This window comes from Bufo bufo, chromosome 7, assembly GCF_905171765.1.
Source record: "Bufo bufo chromosome 7, aBufBuf1.1, whole genome shotgun sequence".
In the NCBI taxonomy this organism is placed as follows: Eukaryota; Metazoa; Chordata; class Amphibia; order Anura; family Bufonidae; genus Bufo; species Bufo bufo.
The window spans coordinates 39,595,893-39,621,030 of NC_053395.1; the positions used below are offsets into that span (position 1 = coordinate 39,595,893).

The window sequence follows — 25,138 nt, forward strand, 5'->3', positions numbered from 1 at the left end:
TCAGAATAAAGTTCAGGACTAGCTGATGTAGGGTTTAGAAAACCCATTATCAAATACCCTATTATGGCACTGTGAGACAATAGAAGGGAATACTTCAGCACCATAGTAGAGTTTTGTTGGGTCCTCCACTCTATGGAGGACCCAACAAAACTGTGCATGACATAGTCAACTTAGGATATTTAAAGGGACTTTCTGAGATTCTGATATTGATGACCTATCCTCTTGCGTCATTAAGTTGGCCGCCTTGGTGATGTCATACATCACCATGCGCAACATTCCGTGCGGGATCAAGATGCAAGGAAAAAAAAAGTTTTTTTGCACAGCTCACCCTAAATTTGCGTAATCCAGACACTCCCGTATTATGATAAAAAATCAGTACCGATGAATCCCTCCGGATCTGGAGTAATGAGAGAATTCAGTAACAAATTTTCAGTAGGTCCAGCGCCTTGGAATTTAAAATAAAACGTAACTTTTATTTACATGAATAAAAAAACTCCATGGTGTCCTCGGGGGGACGCGTTTCGCGCAGATCATGCTTCATCAAGGTGCTTGATGAAGAGCGATCTGCGCGAAACGTGTCCCCCCGAGGACACCATGTTTTTTTTTATTCATGTAAATAAAAGTTACGTTTTATTTTAAATTCCAAGGCACTGGACCTATTGAAAATTTGTTACTGAATTCAATCAAGATGGCCACAGCGGTCTCTTCGCGTGCAAATGGATGAGGTGAGTCTGAAATTTGGATTGTCATTCGGAAGTCCACTTCGGATGCTTCGATTTGCTTAACCCTAGTCATCAATATCAGATTTTCGGGGGTCCTTACTGTTTGATCCGGAGAGCACCTTGGCCTCCTTCCATCTTACGAAGCACAGCTCCATCCATTGGATAGCGGCTGTGCTTGGTATTCCAGCTTAGCCCCATTCACTTAAATGGGACTGAGCTGCGTCTACGCCATGTGACCGATGAACGTGACATCACTGGCCTAGGAAGCTGATTGGTAGGGGTGTCTAAAGTCAGACCCCTGCCGATCTGATATTGATTACCTATCCAGAGGATAGGCCATCAATATCAGAATCTCAGAAAACGCCTTTAATGGCCACTGTGAAATGTTTCATTTATCCTGCGGAGAAAGTGAACACTTGCTGAAAAATTCCTTCTCATGTTATAACTGACTGCTGAGGGGTCACAGTAGTGGAATATTTGTAGTGAGCTTATTTTGGGAGGATATATCTGCTGAAAAGGGCTTGCCCATACAGGACAACCCTTTTAAGTTTAAAGACTACCTATCAGCAGAACCCTATTAAACCAACCACACGGGTTGATCCTGCTGATTAAAATGATACCTATCTTGTGAAAATCGGTTGTGGCGTTCCTGAGAAAAAAATAATTTAATTCTTTATGAAAACAAACATTTTAGTGCTCTGAGAGGCGTGGCCAACACTGGAAAGTTGAGGAGCAGAGGTGAACAGAGAGGCCTGGCCCCGCCCCTCTGCACTGAAGTCATCAGTACATGACGAAATAAAAATCTTTTTTTCTCAGGAACACCACAACCGATTTTCACAAGACAGATATTGTTTTAATAAGCAAGATTAAATGATTAATCAGTATGCCTGGTTTAAGAGAGTTTATTCTGCTGATAGGTGCCCTTTAAGTTTCCTGTACAGATGTATATGGCTGTACTTCTGCCTAAGTCAGATCATGCCTATGCCTGATGATTTTGTATATTTCCATGTTTGCCTGAATACAACTCTACGAGCTGATTCTATTGCGTAAGACCACCATTTTACAATATGGCTGCCTTTTTTTTCATTACCTATTGCTATAAGCAAATAGTTTCATTCAGGAACCCTAGTAAAAAGTTTTTAAGGAATAATTAAGAGCAGAAACCCTTGCAAGTCCGGGGTCAACACACTACTGGTGGCCATAACATAGGTCCTTTCAGTCGCGCAAAGGGCACCACAACTTTTGCATGCAACTATTCTTTCTAACCATACACAGTCAGCCAAAAATGGTTTATGACAATCAATAGCGGTTGAAAAGAAAATTAGATTATAATGCTACAAACTTTTCTGTATTTGCTTGGTTTCTTTGGTTCTTAGCAGAACTAGGCTGTATGATACAAGACAAGAATGCTGGCATTTTAATATATCAGAAGAAGAGGAAAGTGAAAAATATGGAAGAGGACAACTATTGACAACCTAAAGTGAAATGACATATTTTGGAGTGGGTTAGAAGGAAGGGAGCAGCTTCCTTTTTCATCCTGGGGAAAAGGCCTTCAACCTGTTCAGAGCCATTTGGCATCATCCCAGCAGTGAAAAGCAGATCAAAGGAATAAATTATTCACGTAAAGACCGTGTAGTCACAAATAACCATCTAGAATGTCCTAATAACTATTATACTTAGTGATTGGGAATGACCGGGTGGAACCAACACAAGAGGAACATTTTTTAAAAATTTTTTGATAATTGAGTGAAAACTATGACATGATTAGTAAGTGATGACAAACCTCCAGCGCTCTTTCCTGTATTATATTCATACTTGTTCCAAGCACTCCATATGTCAGCAAAGTGGATCCTGCTTGTATATTCTACTTTCTGATCTGAAGATCTGAAGTAGTCAGACATTATTTACAGAGGAGAGCACCTGTTTGTGCCCGTGGATGTTTTTATTTCAGTCTGGAACAGACGCACCCTGGCAGGTACCGGTAAATGAGGCTTTGTTCTCAGGTTGACGGATGTATAATTGATGTGACTCTTATTGCTTATTATCGAGTGACAGGCTGATATAATGGACTATTAGCCAATTTTTCCTTAGGTATCAGATGCATATCTAATATCAGCCTATGAACAATGGTGCTGTTTGAAGTCGCTGGCCATGGAGAAGAAAATGAGATATTATACAGTAACTTAGTATACTATCTATATATAATTTCTGAACCTCAAAATTCTGAAAACTTTGCTGCCTCAAGTGATGGAAGTGATTTATTAAAGAGAACCTGGCATAAACTTTATGCTGACTGCACTGAGGGCAGCATGAAATAGTGACATACACGCTGATTTCAGCGGTGTATCACTCATGAGCTAAAAGTAAGTGGTTGCTGAGAACCAGCATCATAATCATTGCAGCCCAGGCCTTGAAAAGAGTCAAATCTACTTGAAAAGAGTCATGGTTATTCGTGATCTCCTCCTCTCCCGCCCATCTGCTTATGGTTGGCAGTTCTCTCCTACAGAGAAGGGGAGACAACTAGGTAGAAGACTGTCAGTCATCAGCAGGGAGAGCAGGAATTTATGAACGACCATGACTCTTCTCAGGTGTCCGTGACTCTTTTCCAGGCCCAGTCTGCAATGATTGTAATGTTGGTTCTCAGAAACCACTTACTTTTAACTTTTGAATGACAGACCGCTGAAATCAACTCACCTGTGTCTACTTTATTCTGCCGTAAGTATGGGCAGCACAAAGTTGATGACAGATTCCCTTTAAACATTTAAGGGGTTGTCTTATCTCAACCATCGATGGAATATTGTTATTATATGCCATCAATATCAGATTGGTGCAGGTCCCACATCTGAGACCTTATCCTATCCCCAGAACAGGGCCCCCAAAATGAAGGAGAGCACACCACTCAGTCCATTCATCAGCTGTTTTCGGAAGTTCTACAGCTATGAATGGAGTGACTTGTGCTCTCTTTCACTTTGAGGGCCTCGTTCTGGAGATAGTTGTGGGTTCTAGAGGTTTTTTCTAACTTTGAATCTAGTCTATCTGGTACTACTTGAATACTAGACCATGAGCTTCTAATTGTTCTTATAATTGAACCGCCCTCGTTGTAACACTAGCGTTGGAACATGCTTTTGGCCTACTGCAATATTGGCTCATTTGAGGATCCATGTTTTGGCCATCCTCCAGGGTTCCCTTGGTTTAAACTTGCATCATCATAGAGTCCCTATGGTGACTGAAGGTTTGTTCAGCAGAATCATATGGGATGATGTGAGGGCTACGGTTCTAATTCAAACTCTATGTAACCATATTGTGAATATCTGAAATAAGCCTTGTTCTCATAAGAAGGGAGAGCTACTGAATGTTGTTTTTCTTTTGAGGCAATGTGTCAGATATAGCATCAAAAGACCTAAAACAATTTTTGGTTGAACAATTTGTTCACATCCAAAAATAAACCTTGAATTCACATAACCCACAACATGAACTGGTTACTCAAGTTGCAAAATATGACATAAACTTTGAGGCTATCACACCCAAGGAGTCCTTCTGAGATGTAGACATAGTCTGTAGACCACCAGTGACCTTCTGAGTATCTCATTTCCATCGTACAAGGAGTACTTTATCTCATCCAATCTCCTAGATCTCAACCTAAATTATGAAGAACATCTTAATTGTGGCCACCTCACCCAACCTAGCTTGACCGACAAATTTAGTGTGTGGTGCTTACGCTAACTTCTGAGAGACCGACAATCTATTTTGAGCATAAGGTTGAACTTTAGCACTTAAACCTATTTACTGTACTTTTCCCCTGTAAAAAAAGATGGGATTTTCTTGCAACGTCCTCCGAGGGATTAAACTAAGAAAAATCCGTTCTGAGGTCTGAGACCTCTGACCACTGTCTCTGTTGTTTTATCAAATATTAGTTTTTCGATCTGTCTACAGCCAATGGGCCCCTCTTCGGAAATAGACTATGGAGTAATGGGTTTGATCAAAATAATTTCTCGGGTTATTGCCTTTTAATCCTTCTTCTAGAGTTCCCAGCCAGATCAAACATGAAACTAGCATTTATCATGGCTAATATAAAGTTAAGTCATGGTCTATAAACATTTAGGGGACAAAAGTAGACTTTTTTTTTTTCTTTCTTCTTGCAGACTACTGGAATAATTAAACAGGTTTAAAAGGGGTTTGATGAAAATCCTCAAAAAAAGGTCAGCTTGTTTAAAGTTTTTCAGTTTTTGCAATGACTGACGTTAAAAGCTTGAGTTATTTATAAAGGGTTTTTGCATCAGAGCCCACAGTGCTGCGAGACAGAATGGATTGGCGGAGATGAAAGGTCACTTCAAGCCAATGACTGGAAGGAACCGCAGTGTAGCATTCAGTGAAGTGCTTGATAATAATGTATTTGTTTAGCATATGTAAGTAAGCGGACCTTATTAAGGTGCATGAATCAAGCTGAAGAAGCAGCAGTGATTAAAGATGTAATCTCACTAAAGTACATAAACAAAGAAAGCTGAAAGACTCTTGTGAATTCATATTTCCTCTTTTCTTAGAGTCGGTAGAGAGACGCAGATGCTTAATTTCACAACCGTTTCGTGATGCACATTATGTCCTGCACTAAAACAATGGCGGTAAAGTACGGGAGGCAGGAGATGAGTTAGAGGAGAAGAGTCCTTGTTGACATTGTGACGCTTGAAGCTCCATAAATTCCCTTTTAGAGTGTCCTTATTGAGCACCTATTGCACTCATCCAAATATACAAAAAGTAATGTGGAGAACTGTTTGATAGTCAAACTGACCCTTATTGGGGTCTACAATGCAGCCCTTGCCTACATCAAAGGGCCACACACAAAGGCATAACTTGGAGCTCTTGGACCCCAGTACAGAAAAGGCTCTTCATCTACATGTACCACTTATGGTAATGGTGTCTTTTTATGTGAAGTGGAGCCCTAAGGCCTCTGCAGGAACCAACATTTTAGCAATGCCATACACTAGTGTGTAATGGCATCGGAACCTGCTAATTGGCCTCTACTCTTATCTCAGCCCGCATGAAGGTGTGCCCCAGGTGCCCATGGATAGTGTGGAGTAAACATGCACCAGCATCCATATTCTTTCAAAAGTGGCACTTCTGTCTTCTACTGCTCATGCACTGGAAGGGGCAGCACAGCAGCAGATAGAGGACTATGGACCCCAGCGCCTGTTTATATTGCTGCCCTTGAACCACTCCATGTCGACTAAGGTAAGCATTAGTGTTGATCGAGCATGCTCGGCCGAACACCTGTTCGGCTCGAGCATATGGATGCTCGAGACATGGCGGTACTCAGCTGAGTCTCCTTTCCGCACGTTTCTCGCCTGCTACGCAGCCAATAAAAGTGCAGGTAAGTACTGCCCTCACTGTAATGCCAGTAGCCATGTTGGCTACTGACATTACAGTGATTGGCTGGCCGAAACAGGTCATCGGGTGCTATATAGCACCCGATGACGCATGTTCAGCTTATTCGTAGTCAGGGAGAGCTGAGCATAGGAAGGGACAGAGAGTGTAGGGAGTGTAATTGAATATTTTTTTGTACAAAAACGTTTCAGAGACCCAAAAGTCCTTGTAAGGACTATTGTGTGTGCCAGCAGCAATATACAGTTGCAAGAAAAAGTATGTGAACCCTTTGGAATGATATAGATTTCTGCACAAATTGGTCATAAAATGTGATCTGATCTTCATCTAAGTCACAACAATAGACAATCACAGTCTGCTTAAACTAATAACACACAAATAATTAAATGTTACCATGTTTTTATTGAACACACCATGTAAACATTCACAGTGCAGGTGGAAAAAGTATGTGAACCCCTAGACTAATTACATCTCCAAGAGCTAATTGGAGTGAGGTGTCAGCCAACTGGAGTCCAATCAAAGAGATGAGATTGGAGGTGTTGGTTACAGCTGCCCTGCTCTATAAAAAACACACACCAGTTCTGGGTTTGCTTTTCACAAGAAGCCTTGCCTGATGTGAATGATGCCTCGCACAAAAGAGCTCTCAGAAGACCTACGATTAAGAATTGTTGACTTGCATAAAGCTGGAAAGGGTTATAAAAGTATCTCCAAAAGCCTTGCTGTTCATCAGTCCACGGTAAGACAAATTGTCTATAAATGGAGAAAGTTCAGCACTGCTGCTACTCTCCCTAGGAGTGACCGTCCTGTAAAGATGACTGCAAGAGCATAGCGCAGACTGCTCAATGAGGTGAAGAAGAATCCTAGAGTGTCAGCTAAAGACTTACAAAAGTCTCTGGCATAGGCTAACATCCCTGTTAGCGAATTTACAATACATAAAACACTAAACAAGAAAGGATTTCAATGGAGGATAACACAGAGGAAGCCACTGCTGTCCAAAAAAAACATTGCTGCACATTTACAGTTTGCACAAGAACACCTGGATGTTCCACAGCAGTACTGGCAAAATATTCTGTGGACAGATGAAACCAAAGTTGAGTTGTTTGGAAGAAACACACAACACTATGTGTGGAGAAAAAGAGGCACAGCACACCAACATCAAAACCTCATCCCAACTGTGAAGTATGGTGGTGGGGGCATCATGGTTTAGGGCTGCTTTGCTGCGTCAGGGCCTGGACGGATTGCTATTATCGAAGGAAAAATGAATTCCCAAGTTTATCAAGACATTTTGCAGGAGAACTTAAGGCCATCTGTCCACCAGCTGAAGCTCAACAGAAGATGGGTGTTGCAACAGGACAAAGACACAAAGCATAGAAGTAAACTAACAACAGAATGGCTTAAACAGAAGAAAATACGCCTTCTAGAGTGGCCCAGTCAGAGTCCTGACCTCAACCCGATTGAGATGCTGTGGCATGACCTCAAGAAAGCGATTCACACCAGACATCCCAATAATATTGCTGAACTGAAACAGTTCTGTAAAGAGGAATGGTCAAGAATTACTCCTGACTGTTGTGCACGTCTGATCTGCAACTACAGGAAACGTTTGGTTGAAGTTATTGCTGCCAAAGGAGGTTCAACCAGTTATTAAATCCAAGGGTTCCCATACTTTTTCCACCTGCACTGTGAATGTTTACATGGTGTGTTCAATAAAAACATGGTAACATTTAATTCTGTGTGTTATTAGTTTAAGCAGACTGTGATTGTCTATTGTTGTGACTTAGATGAAGATCAGATCACATTTTATGACCAATTTGTGCAGAAATCCATATCATTCCAAAGGGTTCACATACTTTTTTTTTTGCAACTGTATGTTTGTAGCGCAACCTGCGCTAAATTGCTCAGTGTTAGGGAGAGCTGTGCATAGGAAGGGACAGACAGTGTAGGGAGTGTAATATGAAGATTTTTATACACAAATTTTTTTATAGACCCAAAAGTCCTTTTAAGGACTATTGTGTGTGACAGCAGCAATATATATTTTTAGCGCATCCTGCACTAAATACTGTGTAATAGGCCACTGCGGACAGTTACATTATTTGCACCACATCTCCTGTGTAAAGTGTGCGCATCCCTAAAATATCAGTGACATCAAGTGTACTTTTTCTGTAGAAGGTGTCTGCTGCAGACAGTTAAATTATCTGCGCCACATCTCCTGTTTAAAGTGTGCGCATCCCTAAAATATCAGTATCATCCAGTGTACTTTTTCCGTAGACACTGCGAACAGTGACATTACCTGTGGTACCTGTCCTGTATAACGTTTCCTCATCACAAATTCCTTTGTAAATTTTTTTGCGCATACACTTCCAAATCCTACGCTACTGTACGTGTGACTTTCAAGCATATATCACATTTAAAACTAAGAAGGCGAGCAGTAAGGGATGGGGAAGTGGCCGTGATGCTGATGGTGCATGCAGAGGCCATGGCCCTGGGCGCGGTGAAACTGTGCCTGCTGCCAGAGCACAAGAAAAACAATAATCCACGATACCTAGCTTCATGTCCCAGTTTGCAGGGCGGCGCAGGACAACGCTCGCGAAGTCAGCCCAGTGCGCGCAGGTGGTAGGTTGGATTGCAGTAGATAATGCTTCTAGTCGGTTAAGCACCACCCTGTCTTCCACCAAGTGCAGTCTAAGTAGCCAAGAGTCTGGTCAACACAATCCTTACCCTGATCCTCCTTCCTCCCACCATGTACAGTCTGGCCAAACAAGTGATCCCAAACTCGGATATTCCAAGGACCTCTTTTCATCATCATTACTTGATTTGGACCTCTCGCCAAGCACTCTTAAAGAGGGACATGATATCTTGTGCCCTGATTCCCAACCTCTTGAGCATCCACAGTCACAAGAACATGACGGTGGGGAACGGCAATTAGTGTTTAATGAGGTGAATGATGATGAGACAAAGTTGCCAATGAGTCAACCGCAATTACTGTCTCAAGAAGTTTATGAAAAAGATGAGACACAGGTTGCAGTTAGGTAAACAAATCAGGAGGATGATCAGAGTGAGGAAGTGGAAGAGGAGGTGGTGGACGATGAGGTCACTGACCCAACCTGGGAAGGTGGAAAGCCGAGCGAGGACAGCAGTACAGAGGGGGAGGGATGTGCAGCCCCGCAACAGGCTGGAAGAGGCAGTAGGGTGCCAAAAGGGAGAAGGCGGGCCACACCAAACAGGCCCGCAACTGTTCCACGGAGCACCCCCTTGCGGAAATCTCCCTTGCCAAGGGGTAGATGGTCTGCAGTATGGCGCTTTTTTTGAGGAAATTTCAGACGACAAAAGAATAGTAGTTTGCAACCTGTGCCATACGAAAATGAGCCAGGGCGTGAACACTAACAACCTCACCACCACCAGCATGATCCACCACATGGCATCCAAGCACCATAATAAGTGGGACGAATGCCTGGGTCCACAATCTGTGTCTGCGGGTCACACCACTTCCTCCTCTTCCCCTATGTTACGTGCTGGCCAATCCCCTATCAAAGGCGCAGGCCCGGATGCCTCCCGCCCTTCACCTGGACCTTCGCAAGCACCATCAGCGACCACATCCACTTCCGTGTCCCAGCCCAGTGTCCAAATGTCCTTACCCCAAGCCTTTGAACGCAAGCAAAAATACCCAGACACCCACCCACAGGCCATAGCACTAAATGCGCAGCTTTCCAAATTACTGGCCCTGGATATGTTGCCATTTAGGCTTGTGGACATTGAGGCCTTCTGCAGCCTGATGTCGGCGGCCGTCCCTCGTTGCGCAGTCCCCAACCGCCGCTATTTTTCAAGGTGTGCCGTGCCCAACTTACACCAACATGTGTCTCGTAACATCACACATGCCCTGACCAACGCAGTTACTGGGAAGGTCCACTTAACCACTGACACATGGACAAGTGCATTCGGCCAGGGACCCTACATTTCCCTGACGGCACACTGGGTGAATGTTGTGGAGGCTGGGAGCGATTCGTACCCAGGGATGGCACAGGTGCTACCGACGCCAAGGATTGCAGGCCCTACATCGATAAGGATTTCCGCCAGCACCTACGTTAGTGGCTCCAAACCCCACTTCTCCTCCTCCGCCTCCTCTTCCACTTCCACCTACGAATTATCGGAGTGCAGCACCAGTCAGTCATCAGTCAGTAGCTGGAAACAGTGTAGCCCTGCAGTGGGGAAGCCGCGACAGGCCGTGCTGTAGCTGATATGCTTAGGGGACAAACAGCACACCGCCGCAGAGATATGGCAGGGGATAGGAGACCAGACTGAGCTGTGGCTCTCGCCACTCAACCTAGAACCAGGCATGATAATGGCTGTAACTTGGTGGCGGCTTTGGAGCTCGGCAAGCTCAGACCCATCCCATGCCTAGCCCACGTGTTCAACCGTGTGGTTCAGCGGATTTTCAAAACCTACCCCAATTTGCCTGAGGCCCTGCGCTACAGGTGAAGGTGCGCCACGTGTGTACACATTTCCGCAAATCATTGACAGCTTTAGCCAGTCTTTCAACGGTACAGCAGCGCTTGAATTTTCCAGCTCACTGGCTGTTGTGCAACATGAGCATGCGCTGGAACTCCATGTTCCACATGTTGGCCAGGCTTTGTGAGCAGCAGAGGGCAGTAGTGGAATACCAGCTGCAACATGGTCGTCCCCTTTCCAGTCAGCTTCCGCCATTCACAAGCGAGGAGTGGGCATGGATGTCTGACCTCTGTGAGGTTTTAAGAAACTTTGAGGAATCAAGACAGATGGTGGGCGGCGATAACGCTATAATCAGCGTAACCATCCCACTATTTTGTCTACTCAAACGCTCGCTGCTCACAATTAAGGACAACGCTTTGCATGTGAAAGAGGTGGAAATGGGGGAATACATTAAACGGGGTGATAGCCAGACCACCCTCAGTTCGTCTTCTCAGTGCGAATTGGGCGATGAAGAGGAGGAGGAGCAGGAGACGGTTGCCTCCGATACAGAGGGTAGTACCCATGGAAGTTTAATTCCATCTGTTCAGTGTAGATGGGCAGAAGAGGAGGAAGAGGATGAGGAGATTAAGAGTGACCCTCCTGATGACGACAGCGAAGTCTTGCCTGTTGGTACTCTGGCACAGATAGCTGACTTCATGTTAGGCTGCCTTTCCCGCGAACCGCGCTTTATACGCATTTTAGACAACTCGGATTACTGGTTGTTCACTTTTTTGACCACCGCTACAAAGAGAACTTCTCATCTCTCATTCCTCTGGTGGAGAGGACGAGCAAAACGGTGCAATACCAGAAGATCCTTGATGAAAAATTACTCCAAAAAGTTCCATCTGACAACGCTGGCGGCAGAGTCCGTAGTTTTGTTGGCCAACCGAGGAGGGGAGACAAGGGGAACACATAGCAGTTCCAACAGAGGCAGGGCAACACTCTCCAAAGCCTGGGAAAGTTTCATGACACCCCGCCAGCACCCTCACAATGATGCGCGGCCTAGTGTCACAAGGAGGGAAAAATTTTGGAAGATAGTAAAGGAGTACATAGCAGACCGTGTCAGCGTCCTCAATCATCCCTCAGTGCCTTACAACTACTGGGTGTCCAAGCTGGACACGTGGCACGAACTGGCGCTCTACGCCTTGGAGGTGCTGGCCTGCCCTGCCGCCAGTGTTTTGTCTGAGCGGGTATTTAGTGCTGCTGGTAGCATTATAATAGATAAACGTATCCGCCTGTCAACTGAAAAGCTGACAGGTTGACTCTTATAAAAATAAACAAGACCTTGATTGACCATGACTTCTCATAAAGGCATTTTAAATGTGTTGTTTATAATTTACTGAATACACTGTATTCCCATGCACCCCTTCCACAACAAACAAGGGTATATGGTTGAATCTTCCTTTTCTCATCCTCCTCTTCCATCATATCAACACATGCTTATTTGTCACATACTGTATAATGCCCTCGCATATAGGCCCTTCGCATATAATGTTTTACAGGGTCAGCACACCAGCAGACCCTCGCCTACCATGTTTTACAGGGTCAGCTCACCAGCAGGCCCTCGCATTAAATTTTTTAGAGGGTCAGCTCACCAGCAGGCCCTCGCATATAATTTTTTACAGGGTCAGCTCACCAGCAGGCCCTCGCATATAATGCTTTACAGGGTCAGCTCACCAGCAGGCCCTCGCATATAATTTTTTAGAGGGTCAGCTCACCAGCAGGCCCTCGCATATAATTTTTTTACAGGTTTAGCTCACCAGCAGGCCCGCACCTAAAATCTTTTACAGGGTCAGGTCACCTGCAGGCTCTCACCTAATTATACCTAATAGATAATTTGAGCTCATGCTGCCTTGCTTGGATGTGGTAGCCGTAGCTGTTTGTCAGGCTCCCTCTCCAGAATCGAACCATGATTCCCCCATTACCCGAGGTCACCATGGTTTGCGCTTAAAATAACATCGAAAGTTGATAGGGCAGACATACGAATGGATCATCGCCATTACGGGGACATGCGATCAACCCCAGGTTATCTAGTGTCACCAAAGCGGCAGCAGGCCCTCACCCATAATGTTTTAGATCAGGCATCCTCAAACTGCGGCCCTCCAGCTGTTGCAAAACTACAACTCCCAGTAAGCCCGAACAGCCTACAGGTATCAGCCTACAGTAGGGCATTGTGGGAGTTGTAGTTTTACAACAGCTGGAGGGCCACAGTTTGAGGATGCCTGTTTTAGATGGTCAGATCAGCAGGCCCTTGCTCCAAATGTTTTTGTGGGTAACCAGCAGGCCTTCACCTACAATCTTTTACAGGGTCCGCTCACCTGCAGGCCCTCACCTATTTATACCTAATAGGAAATTTGTGTGCATGCTGCCTTGCTTGGATGTGGTAGCTGTAGCTGTTTCTCAGGCTCCCTCTCCGGAATCGAACCATGATTCCCCCATTACCCATGGTCTACATGGTTTGGGCTGAAAATAACATTGAAAGTTGATAGGGCAGACATCCGAATGGATCGTCGCCGTCACGGGGACGTGCGATCGGCCCCAGGTTATCTAGAGTCACCAAGCGGCAGCAGGGCCTCGCACATAATGTTTTAGATGGTCAGATCAGCAGGCTCCAAATGTTTTTGAGGGTCACCAGCAGGACATCAATCATAATTTTTCATGGCTGTGTATGATGCCCTCCTTTATGTGTAACAAAGGGTGTATTGTAGTGCCGGTTCCTTGTAATTTTTGGCAGCCCTTTCCATTAGTGCATAGGCTTTATGAGTGTAGGAGTCCCACTACCTGAACAATTGTACCACAATGTGAATGAGGCCCTCCTTTATGTGATATACAGGTTGTATCGGAGTACCTCTTCCTTGTAATTTTTGGCAGCACTTGCACTTTATATACAAGTAAATATACAGGAAAGAATGCTTCCTAACAATTTTATCTTCGGTTTGGTGCGTATTATTGTCAGTCTGTAAAAGTGGCGTACTACTCGGACAACATCGTTCCCAGCAGCGACCTGGGAGTCCAAGATGCATCCAGACATCCTCCTCATGCTGTTCCTGAATTATTTAGGTGGTGTTTCCATCATTTTCTGACCTTTTCCCATAAACCAGGCACCCTCCCCTGTTCAGAGCAGGGGGTGCCTGGTTTATTGCTCAGGTTCTCCTATTGACTTTCCGAGCATCCCGATGTGTTCAGCTAGGGCACCCAAGCACCCGAGCATTTTGGTGCTTGATCAACACTAGTAAGCATGGAGGCCATTTCCTGAACTTTAGGTTAAAGTGGCCAACACATTTAAAGTGCCTATAGACATGTTTTTGGGGCAATCGGCTTTGTGAACGGTCCGATGAACGATCATTTGGCTGACCATTGCCCAATAAATATTTTAAGGATTGCCAGCTTTAGACTTTGGAGTGAGGATGTTTTCTCACTCTCTGGTTCATAAACCATGCGGTGCAACATGGGGTCCAAATTGCACAGAGGGTTATGCATATAAAACTCTGAGTCAGTTTGAACTCCATTCACATCCAAATATCAGCTTTTGGAATGAAATGAATAATAACATTTTCTTTTCATTTTTAGCATAAACTACAATGTCAACAGAATTTCATCTTTTTGGCTTATCTACTGTAGTCAATATAATGAAGGTTTATCAGAATAAATGATATTCATGCGGATAACAGGGGAGGCAGATGGCCATCGTGCTGTGTGTCATTCGCGCAGTGACATCTGACTGTCAGGAGTAAAGAGTGTGATGCCGGCTCTGGCTTTCATCTGCACAATGGCCATCACTAATCATTAAAAGCATCCACCTTTCACTCTTCACAAACATTTTTCAAGTATGTTTTGTGATGTGTACACAGCTGCAAATGTTAGAAAAGGACTATTATTAATTTTTTTCACATACAAAAAGGAGACTCTTCTCCCCACCCAACACACAGAGTCCTATTAATGCACTGGTTTTTACTATGCCGTTTTCTTGATGGTTGTTGTTTAAAGAGACAGCCAAATTTCCAAAAAGAGATGCTTGAGGGTTGTCCAAACTGGAGATATTCTTTCAATCATAGATATATTTTTACCCATATTTATTTCAGTGTAAGTGGCTATAGTTCTGAGTTCATACTTCCATTAAAGTTAGTACTGGATACCCAGGGGTTATCTCGTCTCACTCTTAGGTTCCATTTACCTGTCCGCAATTCTGTTCCGCATTTTGCGGAACGGAATTGCGGACCCATTCATTTCTATGGGGCCGCACGATGTGCAGCCCGGATCCGGAAATGCGGATCCGCAATTCCGTTCCCGAAAAAAATATAATATGTCCTACGGACAAATGTGCGGTCCGCAAAATGCGGAACGCACATTGACGGTGTCCGTGTTTTGCGGATCAGTGGATCCGTGGATCCACAAAAACACCTACGGATGTGTGAATGGACCCTTACTAAGGCAAGATTAGACTAAGTTCCGACCACCATGTGGCCGGGAAAGAGCAAAGTGGTCGGTAGTTTGCTGTTTCAGTAGCTCTCTTTGCAGTGCATGGGAGCTATGGAAACAATGTAGCACAGCAATAACTGACCTCAGTGGTATACAGCGCAAAACCAGTGTGGTCTGTGATTGGTGGCAGCAGTCATGTGAAAAAAAATGAGCAAGTTGTCTTTGCAGCCAAACAAACAAAGCCTGTGTAAATGAAGTTTTTACCCAATGAACGAGCTCTCATCAAGTGATCAGTGACACGTTTACACCGGGCAATTATCGGGAATGAGCATTCCTGGGAATACTTTCCCCCGATAATTGCCCCAATCATTGACCTGTGTAAAGGGGCCTTTAGTACGGGCATTGTGAAAATAAATGGCATGAACAATAACTGAACCCCAGGAAAATGTATGTGAAAGGACATACTGCCTTCACAGTCTGTTAAAAACTTAACCCATAGCCCATAAGTGGTTTCCTGAAGTCAAGAGAACATTATGCGGTATTTTCCGGTCTAGATTACCTATACGGGCTTATTAAAGATAAAACGGGAGAGGCTCAAAGGTAGAATAAAACAATTGTGAGTAATTTGAGCCATGTTTCAGTCATACTGCATGATTACAAGCAAAGGAGAGAAAATGCCCCATTAAATAGAGATCAACAGAGCATTCTAGCCTTACGTGTGATCAGAGGAGTAGCATATCATGACATCACCCAAAAGACAGCAATGCTCAAGAACACACAAAAGCAGTGGGAAAATACAGCAGGATGGGAAATTATGATGAAATACATTTGTTATCCCTATACCTGAGAAATGGATCACTGAAGTTATACCTACTCTGAACTGCATTGCAATGGGGTTAGCCCAAAGATCATTTCCCAGTAATATCATCGCAATCCAGTTCATTCCGCTCTAATCCTACAGTAATCAGTAATTAGTCCCCTAAGTATTTTAACTTTAGTTAAAAATGTTCTTTGCCCAATTGCCGCCTAATACAGAATTTGGTCTTGTGTCCTCCCAATAAAGGATTTCTGCCAAGGTGTGCCAACATCTATACACATTAGATTGTTGGTATATCTCCCAACTAGTATAAAACTACCAAGCAGAAAAATCTATGAATGGCCAGGACTCCAAATCAATGGACTCCTTAGAAGACTGGGAGTGTCATCTCCAAGTTTATCCCTTCCACTTTAATGCCAGCTTTACTGATTAAATATCTATCTAAACTGTCCAGCTCATAATACTCTATATTGATTTCTCAAACATGCTTAGAAATCATAAGAGGCTCTCAGGGGCCTCCATATGTCTTCCAGGTGTTGGCGGCTACATATACCATTATGCCCTTGTGGCACCAAAGGTGTCATAGCTTTCAAACAACTTGATAATAGGACCAAAGCTGCATATATCACTGGCAGCTAACATTCGATTCCTTTCTGTGGGTCATATCTCATCCTTGGGTAATGGGTGAAAACCAAAGGAACTACATCCAGGGGTTGTCTTGGTTTTGGGATTTTAAATTAATTGAAGGGTGGTTCTACAAGACGGGCTCCCGAATAAGACTCAAATGTTGCAGCTCAACAGGTTTAATTACCATAAGCATGACCTTACAGTACAACCGTTAAGAGTGAAACAAGAAAAAAAGCAGACCAAAAGAAAAAGAAAACTACACATTGGTGGGAGGGTAGAATACCCACATTAACTTTTTTGGGGGTGAGAGGGTAGAGGGAATGGCACTGCTAGCCAGTTACCTAAAAAAAAGTTACTTTCAAATAACCCAATGCAAACTATTTGGTGGACCTGCTTGAACTGTGTTAAGGGGTTTTCCAGGAGAAAAATATTAATTACCCATCCTCAGGATAGGTCATCAATATCTGATCGGTGAGGGCTCTGACCCCCAGCACCCCCGTCTATCAGCTGTTTGAAAAGACCATGGGACGGTGAGCTTTGCAGCCTCTTCCTAGACCAGTGATGTCCAAATCATTGGTCACATGGCCTAGGGGTAGCTCAGTCCCATTCGCGTGAATAGGCCTGGGCGCAATATCAAGCACATCCATTACATATTGTTCAGCGTTGTGCTTGGTAAGCTGTGAGGGCGCTGCAGCCTCTTCAAACAGCTGATCGGTGCTGGATGCCAGACCCCCATCAATCTGATATTGATAACCCATCCTGAGTGCGACTCATAGCATGACCTAGTGCATGGGATCTCCAATCCAGAGGTATACTTTAGGTGCAACACATCAAAATCTAGTCTCTTATGTAACATCTTGTCCAGGGCAATCATCAGCACATCAGATCAACGATTAAGTCCAGATAAAGCCTTTTCTTCACCTATCTTGTGAACTCCATCAGGGACATCTGCAAGCTGAGAAGAGGGTTAACAAAGGGATTACCATAGAAATGCAAGTCAGAGAAATTGCAGAGGTCTTAAAACACTGAACATCTTCCTCTCTAAACACAGCCCTCAGAGATGTATGGACTTGTTCAAAAGCTTGTTTAGGAAGGATTAGGAGAGGAAAGGAACCCGTCTGCAATCAGATTTGTGATAATAGCTTTTCAAGATGCAGAGGTGAGCAGTGCATGAAGCCTTATTATAAAACAGATCTAGATAGAGAAAAAAACCACAGTAAAACCAAATTCATATTTTTGTTAGTTTGCCGGGCGCCACTTATAAAATCTCATCATCCCATCATAATGTACCATGCACAAATCTAAGCTCCTTAATAGACTGTAACTACCTCTCCGCGAAGACAGATAGAATTTCCCCTTTGTTTAATGAAATGCGGTAAGTGACATCCAGAGATAAGACAGACTGACGCTCTGTTACCATACGTGTTCGAATGATTTATGCCCTTGATGAAAAAATCTAGATGTAGTTTAGGAAAAGGAGATGCCCCCTGAAATATACAGTAGGTGGTCTGTGTATGAAAGATCACTTTGTAAATTCCCTGCGGATGTTTTAAGTTGCAGATTTCCCTGAAAGGGTATGTACACTTTTGTAACCTATTTTATATGTATGTAAGATTAAGTAAAAATTAAAGGGGTATTCCAGTGCAATTAAAGCAGTGCCTGACAATGGTAAAAGATCTTTCACTCACCTCGCTGATCGCCTGAAACTCAGGTCAGGTCTTTGCTCTTCTCCACTTCCTGCTACTGTTCTCGACAAAGCAAGAAATAGCTGGGAACAATACTCAATGATTGCCTGAGTGGCATCCCCAGCCATTTCCTGATGTGTCAAGTACAGGAGAAGGAAGTGCAGAGCAGCGGGGACCAAGTCACTATCGGAACGGCAAAAGAGGGGAATGGGCGAGGTAAGTGTATGATCCTTTAGTTATTTTGAGCATTTTTTTTATTGTACTGGAATACCCCTTTAAGAAACCATGCAAATGTTTTTGATTACAAATATTTACACTTTTGTGTATGCAGCTCGCATGCAGACCTATATGTCTCTATGGTCACAGTCTATAAACAAATCCTTCCTTTGGTATAATCCTAATGCCATGTGCTACTCAGATTAATCTGGTCTCATTCCCAACTGTAGAATCATGACTAGATATTTCCAAAAATTTCTTTTCAGATTATAACCCTGGAAATTTGTTATTCTCCTCTTGGTGATGGGAGATTTATGAAAAGGAGTGTCAAGGAAAAGTTGTGTGGTAGCCCATAGCAAGAATGATCTGACTAGTCATTATTGGCAGCATCTTCACTTTTTCTTTTGACTAAATCTCCATTATAGGTGGAAATAGTTTTCCATCAAATGTCCCACGAGTGTTGCAATTTTACTGAATACCATTGTATAGATATAAAATATTCCATACTTTCTATTTTACAGTATGCCAATGTGAATTGGTTCAGTAGAAGCCAAAAGACACTATGTTCTGTCAATATAACCTTATGGACACCATCAGGGAGTTTTACCTGCATACACGCTAAGTGAAGAACAAGAGAAAGATGGAAATTCTGCTTTAGAAAGACCATTTTCAAATACCCTTTCAGGAAATCTTAAATCAATAGAAGGGAGTTCACCATTCATGGCCCTCACCAATATCTTGAAGAGAGAGGGGCTTCAAAATGATTCTCACTCTGGAGGACCCAGCATATCCATGCGTGACATAGACAGCCTTTTGATTTCAGTGGACACTGTGTAATGCTTCTTTTAATTGAACACTTGCTGCTGAGTTTCCCAAATGAATACAGCTAATCACTAGGGCCCATACAACAGGATAGCCTGTGAGCAGATCATCGCCAGGAGAACCTTTTTAAATAAGGGATTGTCCATAGTGGACAACCCCTTCAAGTTGTATGGTGGTCATACACATTAGACAGAAGTTGGGTGATGATTGAACAAGCAATCATCTGGTGAAGATCATTTTGCAGCCACAGCTGTCTATATTGGCCGTTACTTTTAGTCAGACTGGCCATACATGTTCATGTATTGATAAAAGATCTTTCTGGGAACATCCTTTCAAAGAAATATCTTTTGTCCACTACTGGTCTTTCGTTGTTAAAGTTCACCTAAGTTTTAACCATTTTGGCTGAAATCATCTGTATTGATGAACTTTAGACTAAAAGGTACCATACACATTAGTCTAAAGTTTATCATAAATGGACGATTTCAACCAAAACAATGGTTTATAAGGTGAAATTTAACAAAAAATTATTATTTTAGCTGACAGACTATCAGTGTTGGACAAAAGATCTTTTATACATCACCTGACTTCACTGAACATGTATAGTTTGTTTGATCAAATGTAACGGCAGATATGGACTAAGATGTATATGGCAGTATGTGCAAAAAGAACGTTCACCAGATGATTGTTTTTTAGCTCATGTTCAACCATCTTCTATCCAACTATCTCACAAGCACCAGCTTGTGGATGTGGCTCTCTATGTTTTAAAATCTGACTTTTTAACAAGCCTTGGGATTTGACAAGGGACTATAGCCTTGCCAAATATCCATCCATATACTGTACAGCTGTCTTGGTGTTCTTACACCTCATCAATAGGAGTAAGATTCTGGCTGGCTGGGTGCGATGTTATGAATGTGGCTTAGGTAGGCTGCTGTAGACTTACTAGAAGTACTCCATAGTACGGAGACTTATTGGCAATGCTCCATGGGAAACAAATATGCCAAGAGGTGCCTTCTAAGGAATAGAATCATCTTTTAAAGGCTTCATGCACATGACCGTTTTTGTTGTCCACATCCGAGCTGCATTTTTTGCGGCTCGGGTGCAGACACATTCACTTCAATGGGGCCGCAAAAGATGTGGACAGCACTCCGTGTGCTGTCTGCATCCGTTGCACCATTCCGTGGCCCCCGCAAAAAAAAATATAGCATGTCCTATTCTTGTCCGTTTTGCGGACAAGAATAAGCATTTCTACAATGGGCCGCCCATTCCGTTCCGCAAATTGCGGAAGGCACACGGACGGCTTTCGTTTTTTGCCGTTCCGCGGTTTGTGGAGAGCAAAAAACAGCACGGTTGTGTGCATGAAGCCAAAAGGAGATGTCTCAATTAGAGAACTTTAGAATGTGGTTGGGCCAGGGATCAGCTGATTACCTTAAGTAAGAGCTGATGACCAGTTAAAACGTGCAGGGTACCGTGAATTATGTGGTCAATTTGATTAGTATCGGCTTTCTGCTCTGTGTAATGTGTGAGCACACTCCAAAAAGCCAGAGCACATGGAAAAAAGTTGCCCTAATAGGACAACCTTTTAAGATGGGTACTTTGTTTTTGAGTTCTTCCTTGTAGACCACTATGGTTATAAACCCTTTACATCTCAGATCTAAATGTGTTTGGTTTAACCTGTGAATTCTAGAAGCAGAGAGATTTACCAGGAGATGCTTTTAAAGCCGTGTCAAATTTACAGATATTTACATTATAAACACAACTTTGAACTACTGAATTTGCCTGAGGAAACACTTACATTTTTACTGACAGTAACTTGATATTGAAAGTATACCAGAGGGGTAATTTTGTATCATATTGCGTCGGGATGAACCCATTAAGGTTATGTCAAAAGCAATTTTCTGTAAACAATAATATCATAATTCAGCCCCTGCCGTCTGCTCCTTTCAAGATGTCTAACCTGATTAATCAAAAGGTGATTGAAGGCCACAAGTGAAAAAAATGCAATCATCTCCTGAGCTTTGAGGTGTAAATTAGAGACTGTAGATGTATTAATGCAGAATGGTGAGAATGATATTTGAATCTCTTGTAAAAGGGGTTGTCCACTGCTACGGATGACCACCCTTTGGTAGAACTAATCATCTCTAGAGGTTCCTTACTGAATAGTGATTTTTATATATAGTCATTGATCCACTCATGCTGCATTTCAGATAATCAGGTGCCATCATTACTGGATTGAAGGTTTATTTCCTTTCTCTGGCCTACATAATAATGGCATGCTCTGTACATAATGTGCAATAAATACATAAATTCACCTTTGATACAAAACATGAGGGATATTTTTAATCAGTGATGAAGAAACCAACTGTTCTGACTCATAAGGTGGCCATTGGCTGATTTTCAGCCAAACTTCCCAGTTTCAGCCGGACTAGACAACCATCTATTCCTAACATGTCAGGGGAAGGAAGGATTAGACATTTTAGATATCGACATGGCTAATGCTTTGGTCTCACAGAACATACACCAGAGTTTTCTGGGAGTTGCTTATTCTCATTTTCCTAATGAGATCACATGCATGCTTGGCCAAGCTGAGACCGCATGTAGATGGGCTGGGCGTAGGGGAATAGCTTACATCTGAGTGTGCTTTCAGTTGGAAGTATGGCCAGCTGTAAAATTGGGGACAGAAAGCACCTACTGTACTGTCTGTCACTAAAATTATATACCATAACTAGGGTAGATAAATTCCACCAAAAATGTTCTCCACCAAGAGTAGGTGACCCAATCCAAGACCCAAATTAGAAACAAGCAACCAGTCTGAGCACCATTTTAGAGACCCTTAGAGATTTTCACTTTTCTTTACTTACATAGGAGACTATTTGGAAAGATGGCCTATAGATAGATGGAAGTCCTCCCTAGTCTAGAAGCCCTTTTAATTTGGCACTTTGTCTAATTCAAACATTTATTAAAGGGGTGGTCTGGTTTCTAGCATTTTAATATTGATATACCATCCACAGGCCATCAATATCAGAATCAGCACTTTTGGTGATCAGTTGTTTGTGTAGCTCCGATGCCAAAAGTAGACACCGTAACTACACAGCTCCAGCTATTGCGTAGAAGATGGGAGCAAAGCTGAAGTAACCTGCAGCATATTACAGAGCAGGAGGAGCTGAGCCGATTAATATATGGTTTCATCTGAAAAGATTTAGCAAAACTTTTATTCACTTAAATTCCTTCTCATTTTGGACTTTGAAGTTGAGGATGTGGTCCTATCAGTGATTGACAGCTGTGTGAGAGAAGGCTGTCAAACACTAACAGGACCATCTCCTCAACTTCAAAGCCCAGAATGTGCTGGAATTTAAACAAGTTATACTAAATCTCTAACCATAAAACTATATATGAATCTGCACAGCTCCTCTTGCTCCATTACATGTTGCCTGCAGCTCAAACACCATGTTAAATGTGACAGGTTCCCTTTAATATTCAGAGCCTAGAAAACCTCTCTATAGGGGTTTTCTCACCAATACAACCTTCTTTAAAAGTAACCTCCAGCCATAAGGTGGAATTGCTGCAGGACACCAAGTCTGACCCCTTTCACCCTGAAGTGACCACTACAGGGAAAAGTTAGCATTACAAGGTAACCACTCAAATAAATGGCCTGATCCATGGATTTGTCCTTATTGGACAATGTCATTATACCATAACTTTTCTCATTTCTACATTGGCCATGTTTTTGTAAAATAAATGTAGGTAACTTTTTAGGAGAAACTCTTTACATTTTTATCTATACATGTACATCAGTTTATGAATGTGACTGCCAACTTACAAAGTTCCACGAACCATAAAGATTAGTTGTTGAGTTTCCATCATTTTCAGCCATTGTTGTAGAGGCGAATATCTCTTCGGATGCACTTTGAGGTAATGCAGGATTAGGATGGAAGCAAGTTCACCCCATCAAAGCCTAGAGACTATGCTTTTGAAAAGCCAAGCTTTATTGTACCCTGAAACCCAAGCCAGGGCTGCCTAATTAATTTTACTAAATAGATCAACCACTCAGTGGAGGAGCTTTTAAGTAAAGAAGAAGGCTCAAGAAAATTTTGCCTGGTTTCTAAAGGTGATGTGTTTTCATTGCTGGACATCCTTTGAAAGGCACCGGGCTACTTTTAGACCAGATTAGGAAAGGCGTATACATCCCCTTTGTAATGGCATTACAAGCCAAGGGCCTATGGAAAGGAAAACAAGATGCCTAATTTCAATAGAATGCCACTAAAAGCTACTTAGTGCAAACATCCGTGAACCTGTCAGGAGTGAGAACTTGCTAAAGAAAACTACGAAGAAAGAAGCTCCCAAAGATGACAGCAAAACAAATATTATGATTTGTGGAGCTTATAATATTGCAGAGGTCTACAATTTTCTCAGCTATGGTAGCTTTCCATTATTACTTCTCAGTAATTGTCCTTGACAAAAGGAATACCAAAAGGACAATCCTTAAGAGAACACCATAACAGCTGTTCTTTGTATTCTCAGATTCTTATAAGAGGGTAAAAAAAACTGAGAACTGGATTACAAAAAGGGCTATCCTCAATATGTCTTGGTCATCCCTTATCTTTTGGTACTCAGAAGATATAAGACTTGGAGAGAAACCCTCTAAAGATACATTAGTGAAGGAGGTTCTTTCCTTGTGTTATGGCCTTTTGATGAACCATAAGGACATATCCAATACAATTATAATATTATCATCATCCATGTTATCTATTGGAGGGGGCAGAAATTTATGGGGTTGTCCACCAGCCAATTACAGTTCTGACACGTCATGGTCCCCCACAGGTCTTTAAATCCTGGTCCCTGTTGACACCCGGGAGATGACTGCTCAGCCAATGACCTGGTGATTGATTGATTGAGTGGTCATTTTGAGTGGTCATTTTCTGTGTGTTGAGGGGGGACCAGGAAGTAGAGGCCAGTGGGGGACGTGAAGGCTTATAACAGGATCAGTATGGCAAATACAACCTTTTTTTTTCACTATTTTACCACATTCTGAGTCTTTTTGAAAACATTTTAACTGACTGGACAACCTCTTTAATCAGCATGTGATGTACAACCACTTTTCTAACAACAAGGGTTGGTTACATACAGGCTTGAGGGGCACCCTGTGCTTTGGACTTTCTATTTCATTAAAAGTTATCTTCATAAGGCTATAGCATATAGTTTTTTTTATATTAAGTAATTTTTATTAGCATTTTAATAATACAAACATAAGTCCCCAACACCCACATATCCTCCCCCCCACAAACCATCATTATGATGCCCTCCATCTTCCATATCCTACACCATCACAACCGCATAATAATTAGAAAGGCACATGCCCTTTCCCTACAGCATTCCCCACAGAACAATGAAAGCAGAACTGCGATCTTAAAGGAATATACATTTGTTATCAGCCAGAACTTCCCCACATCACATTACATAGCGTAGAAACATTCCATGTATCCTGAAATCGCCAACCACGGATCCAGATATGCACAGCAAGCAATAGTACCCTCACACTAATCCCAGACGGTATCTCTGAAGTTCCCTGGACGCCAGCCCGGGGGCATCAATCCAAGGACTCCAGAGCTTTTCAAATTTGGCCATAGCACCCCTCTTCCTATAAACCCCTTGTTCCAAATTAAATAACCAATTAATCTTGGCTATAAATTCGGTTTTGCTAGGACTACCCTCATCCAGCCAATGTTGAGCAATCAGCTTACGAGCCATATACAACATTTTGGCCACTGCTATCTTCCTGGGCTCAGTGATTGGCAAGTCCTCCACATATCCCAATATACAGACAAATGGGGTCACATCCAGTGTAACTTCATACAGAGAATCAATGAGATGCAGCACCGTGCACCAAAAACCCTCCAGTGCCGAGCATGACCACAGCATGTGCAACATACCCGCATCTTCCTCGCCGCATCGCGGGCATTTGGAATCCAACCGGA

The 25,138-nt window shown here is 42.8% G+C and overlaps 1 long non-coding RNA gene across 1 annotated transcript; it reads left to right on the forward strand.

Moving 5' to 3' along the window:
- Window positions 1-447: 447 nt before the first annotated feature.
- LOC121009041 lies at window positions 448-20,625 on the forward strand. The gene is made up of 4 exons (XR_005780669.1): window positions 448-545; window positions 8,692-8,695; window positions 15,294-15,299; window positions 20,615-20,625. It is a non-coding gene; the product is annotated as an uncharacterized LOC121009041 (long non-coding RNA).
- The last annotated feature ends 4,513 nt before the right edge of the window (window positions 20,626-25,138 follow it).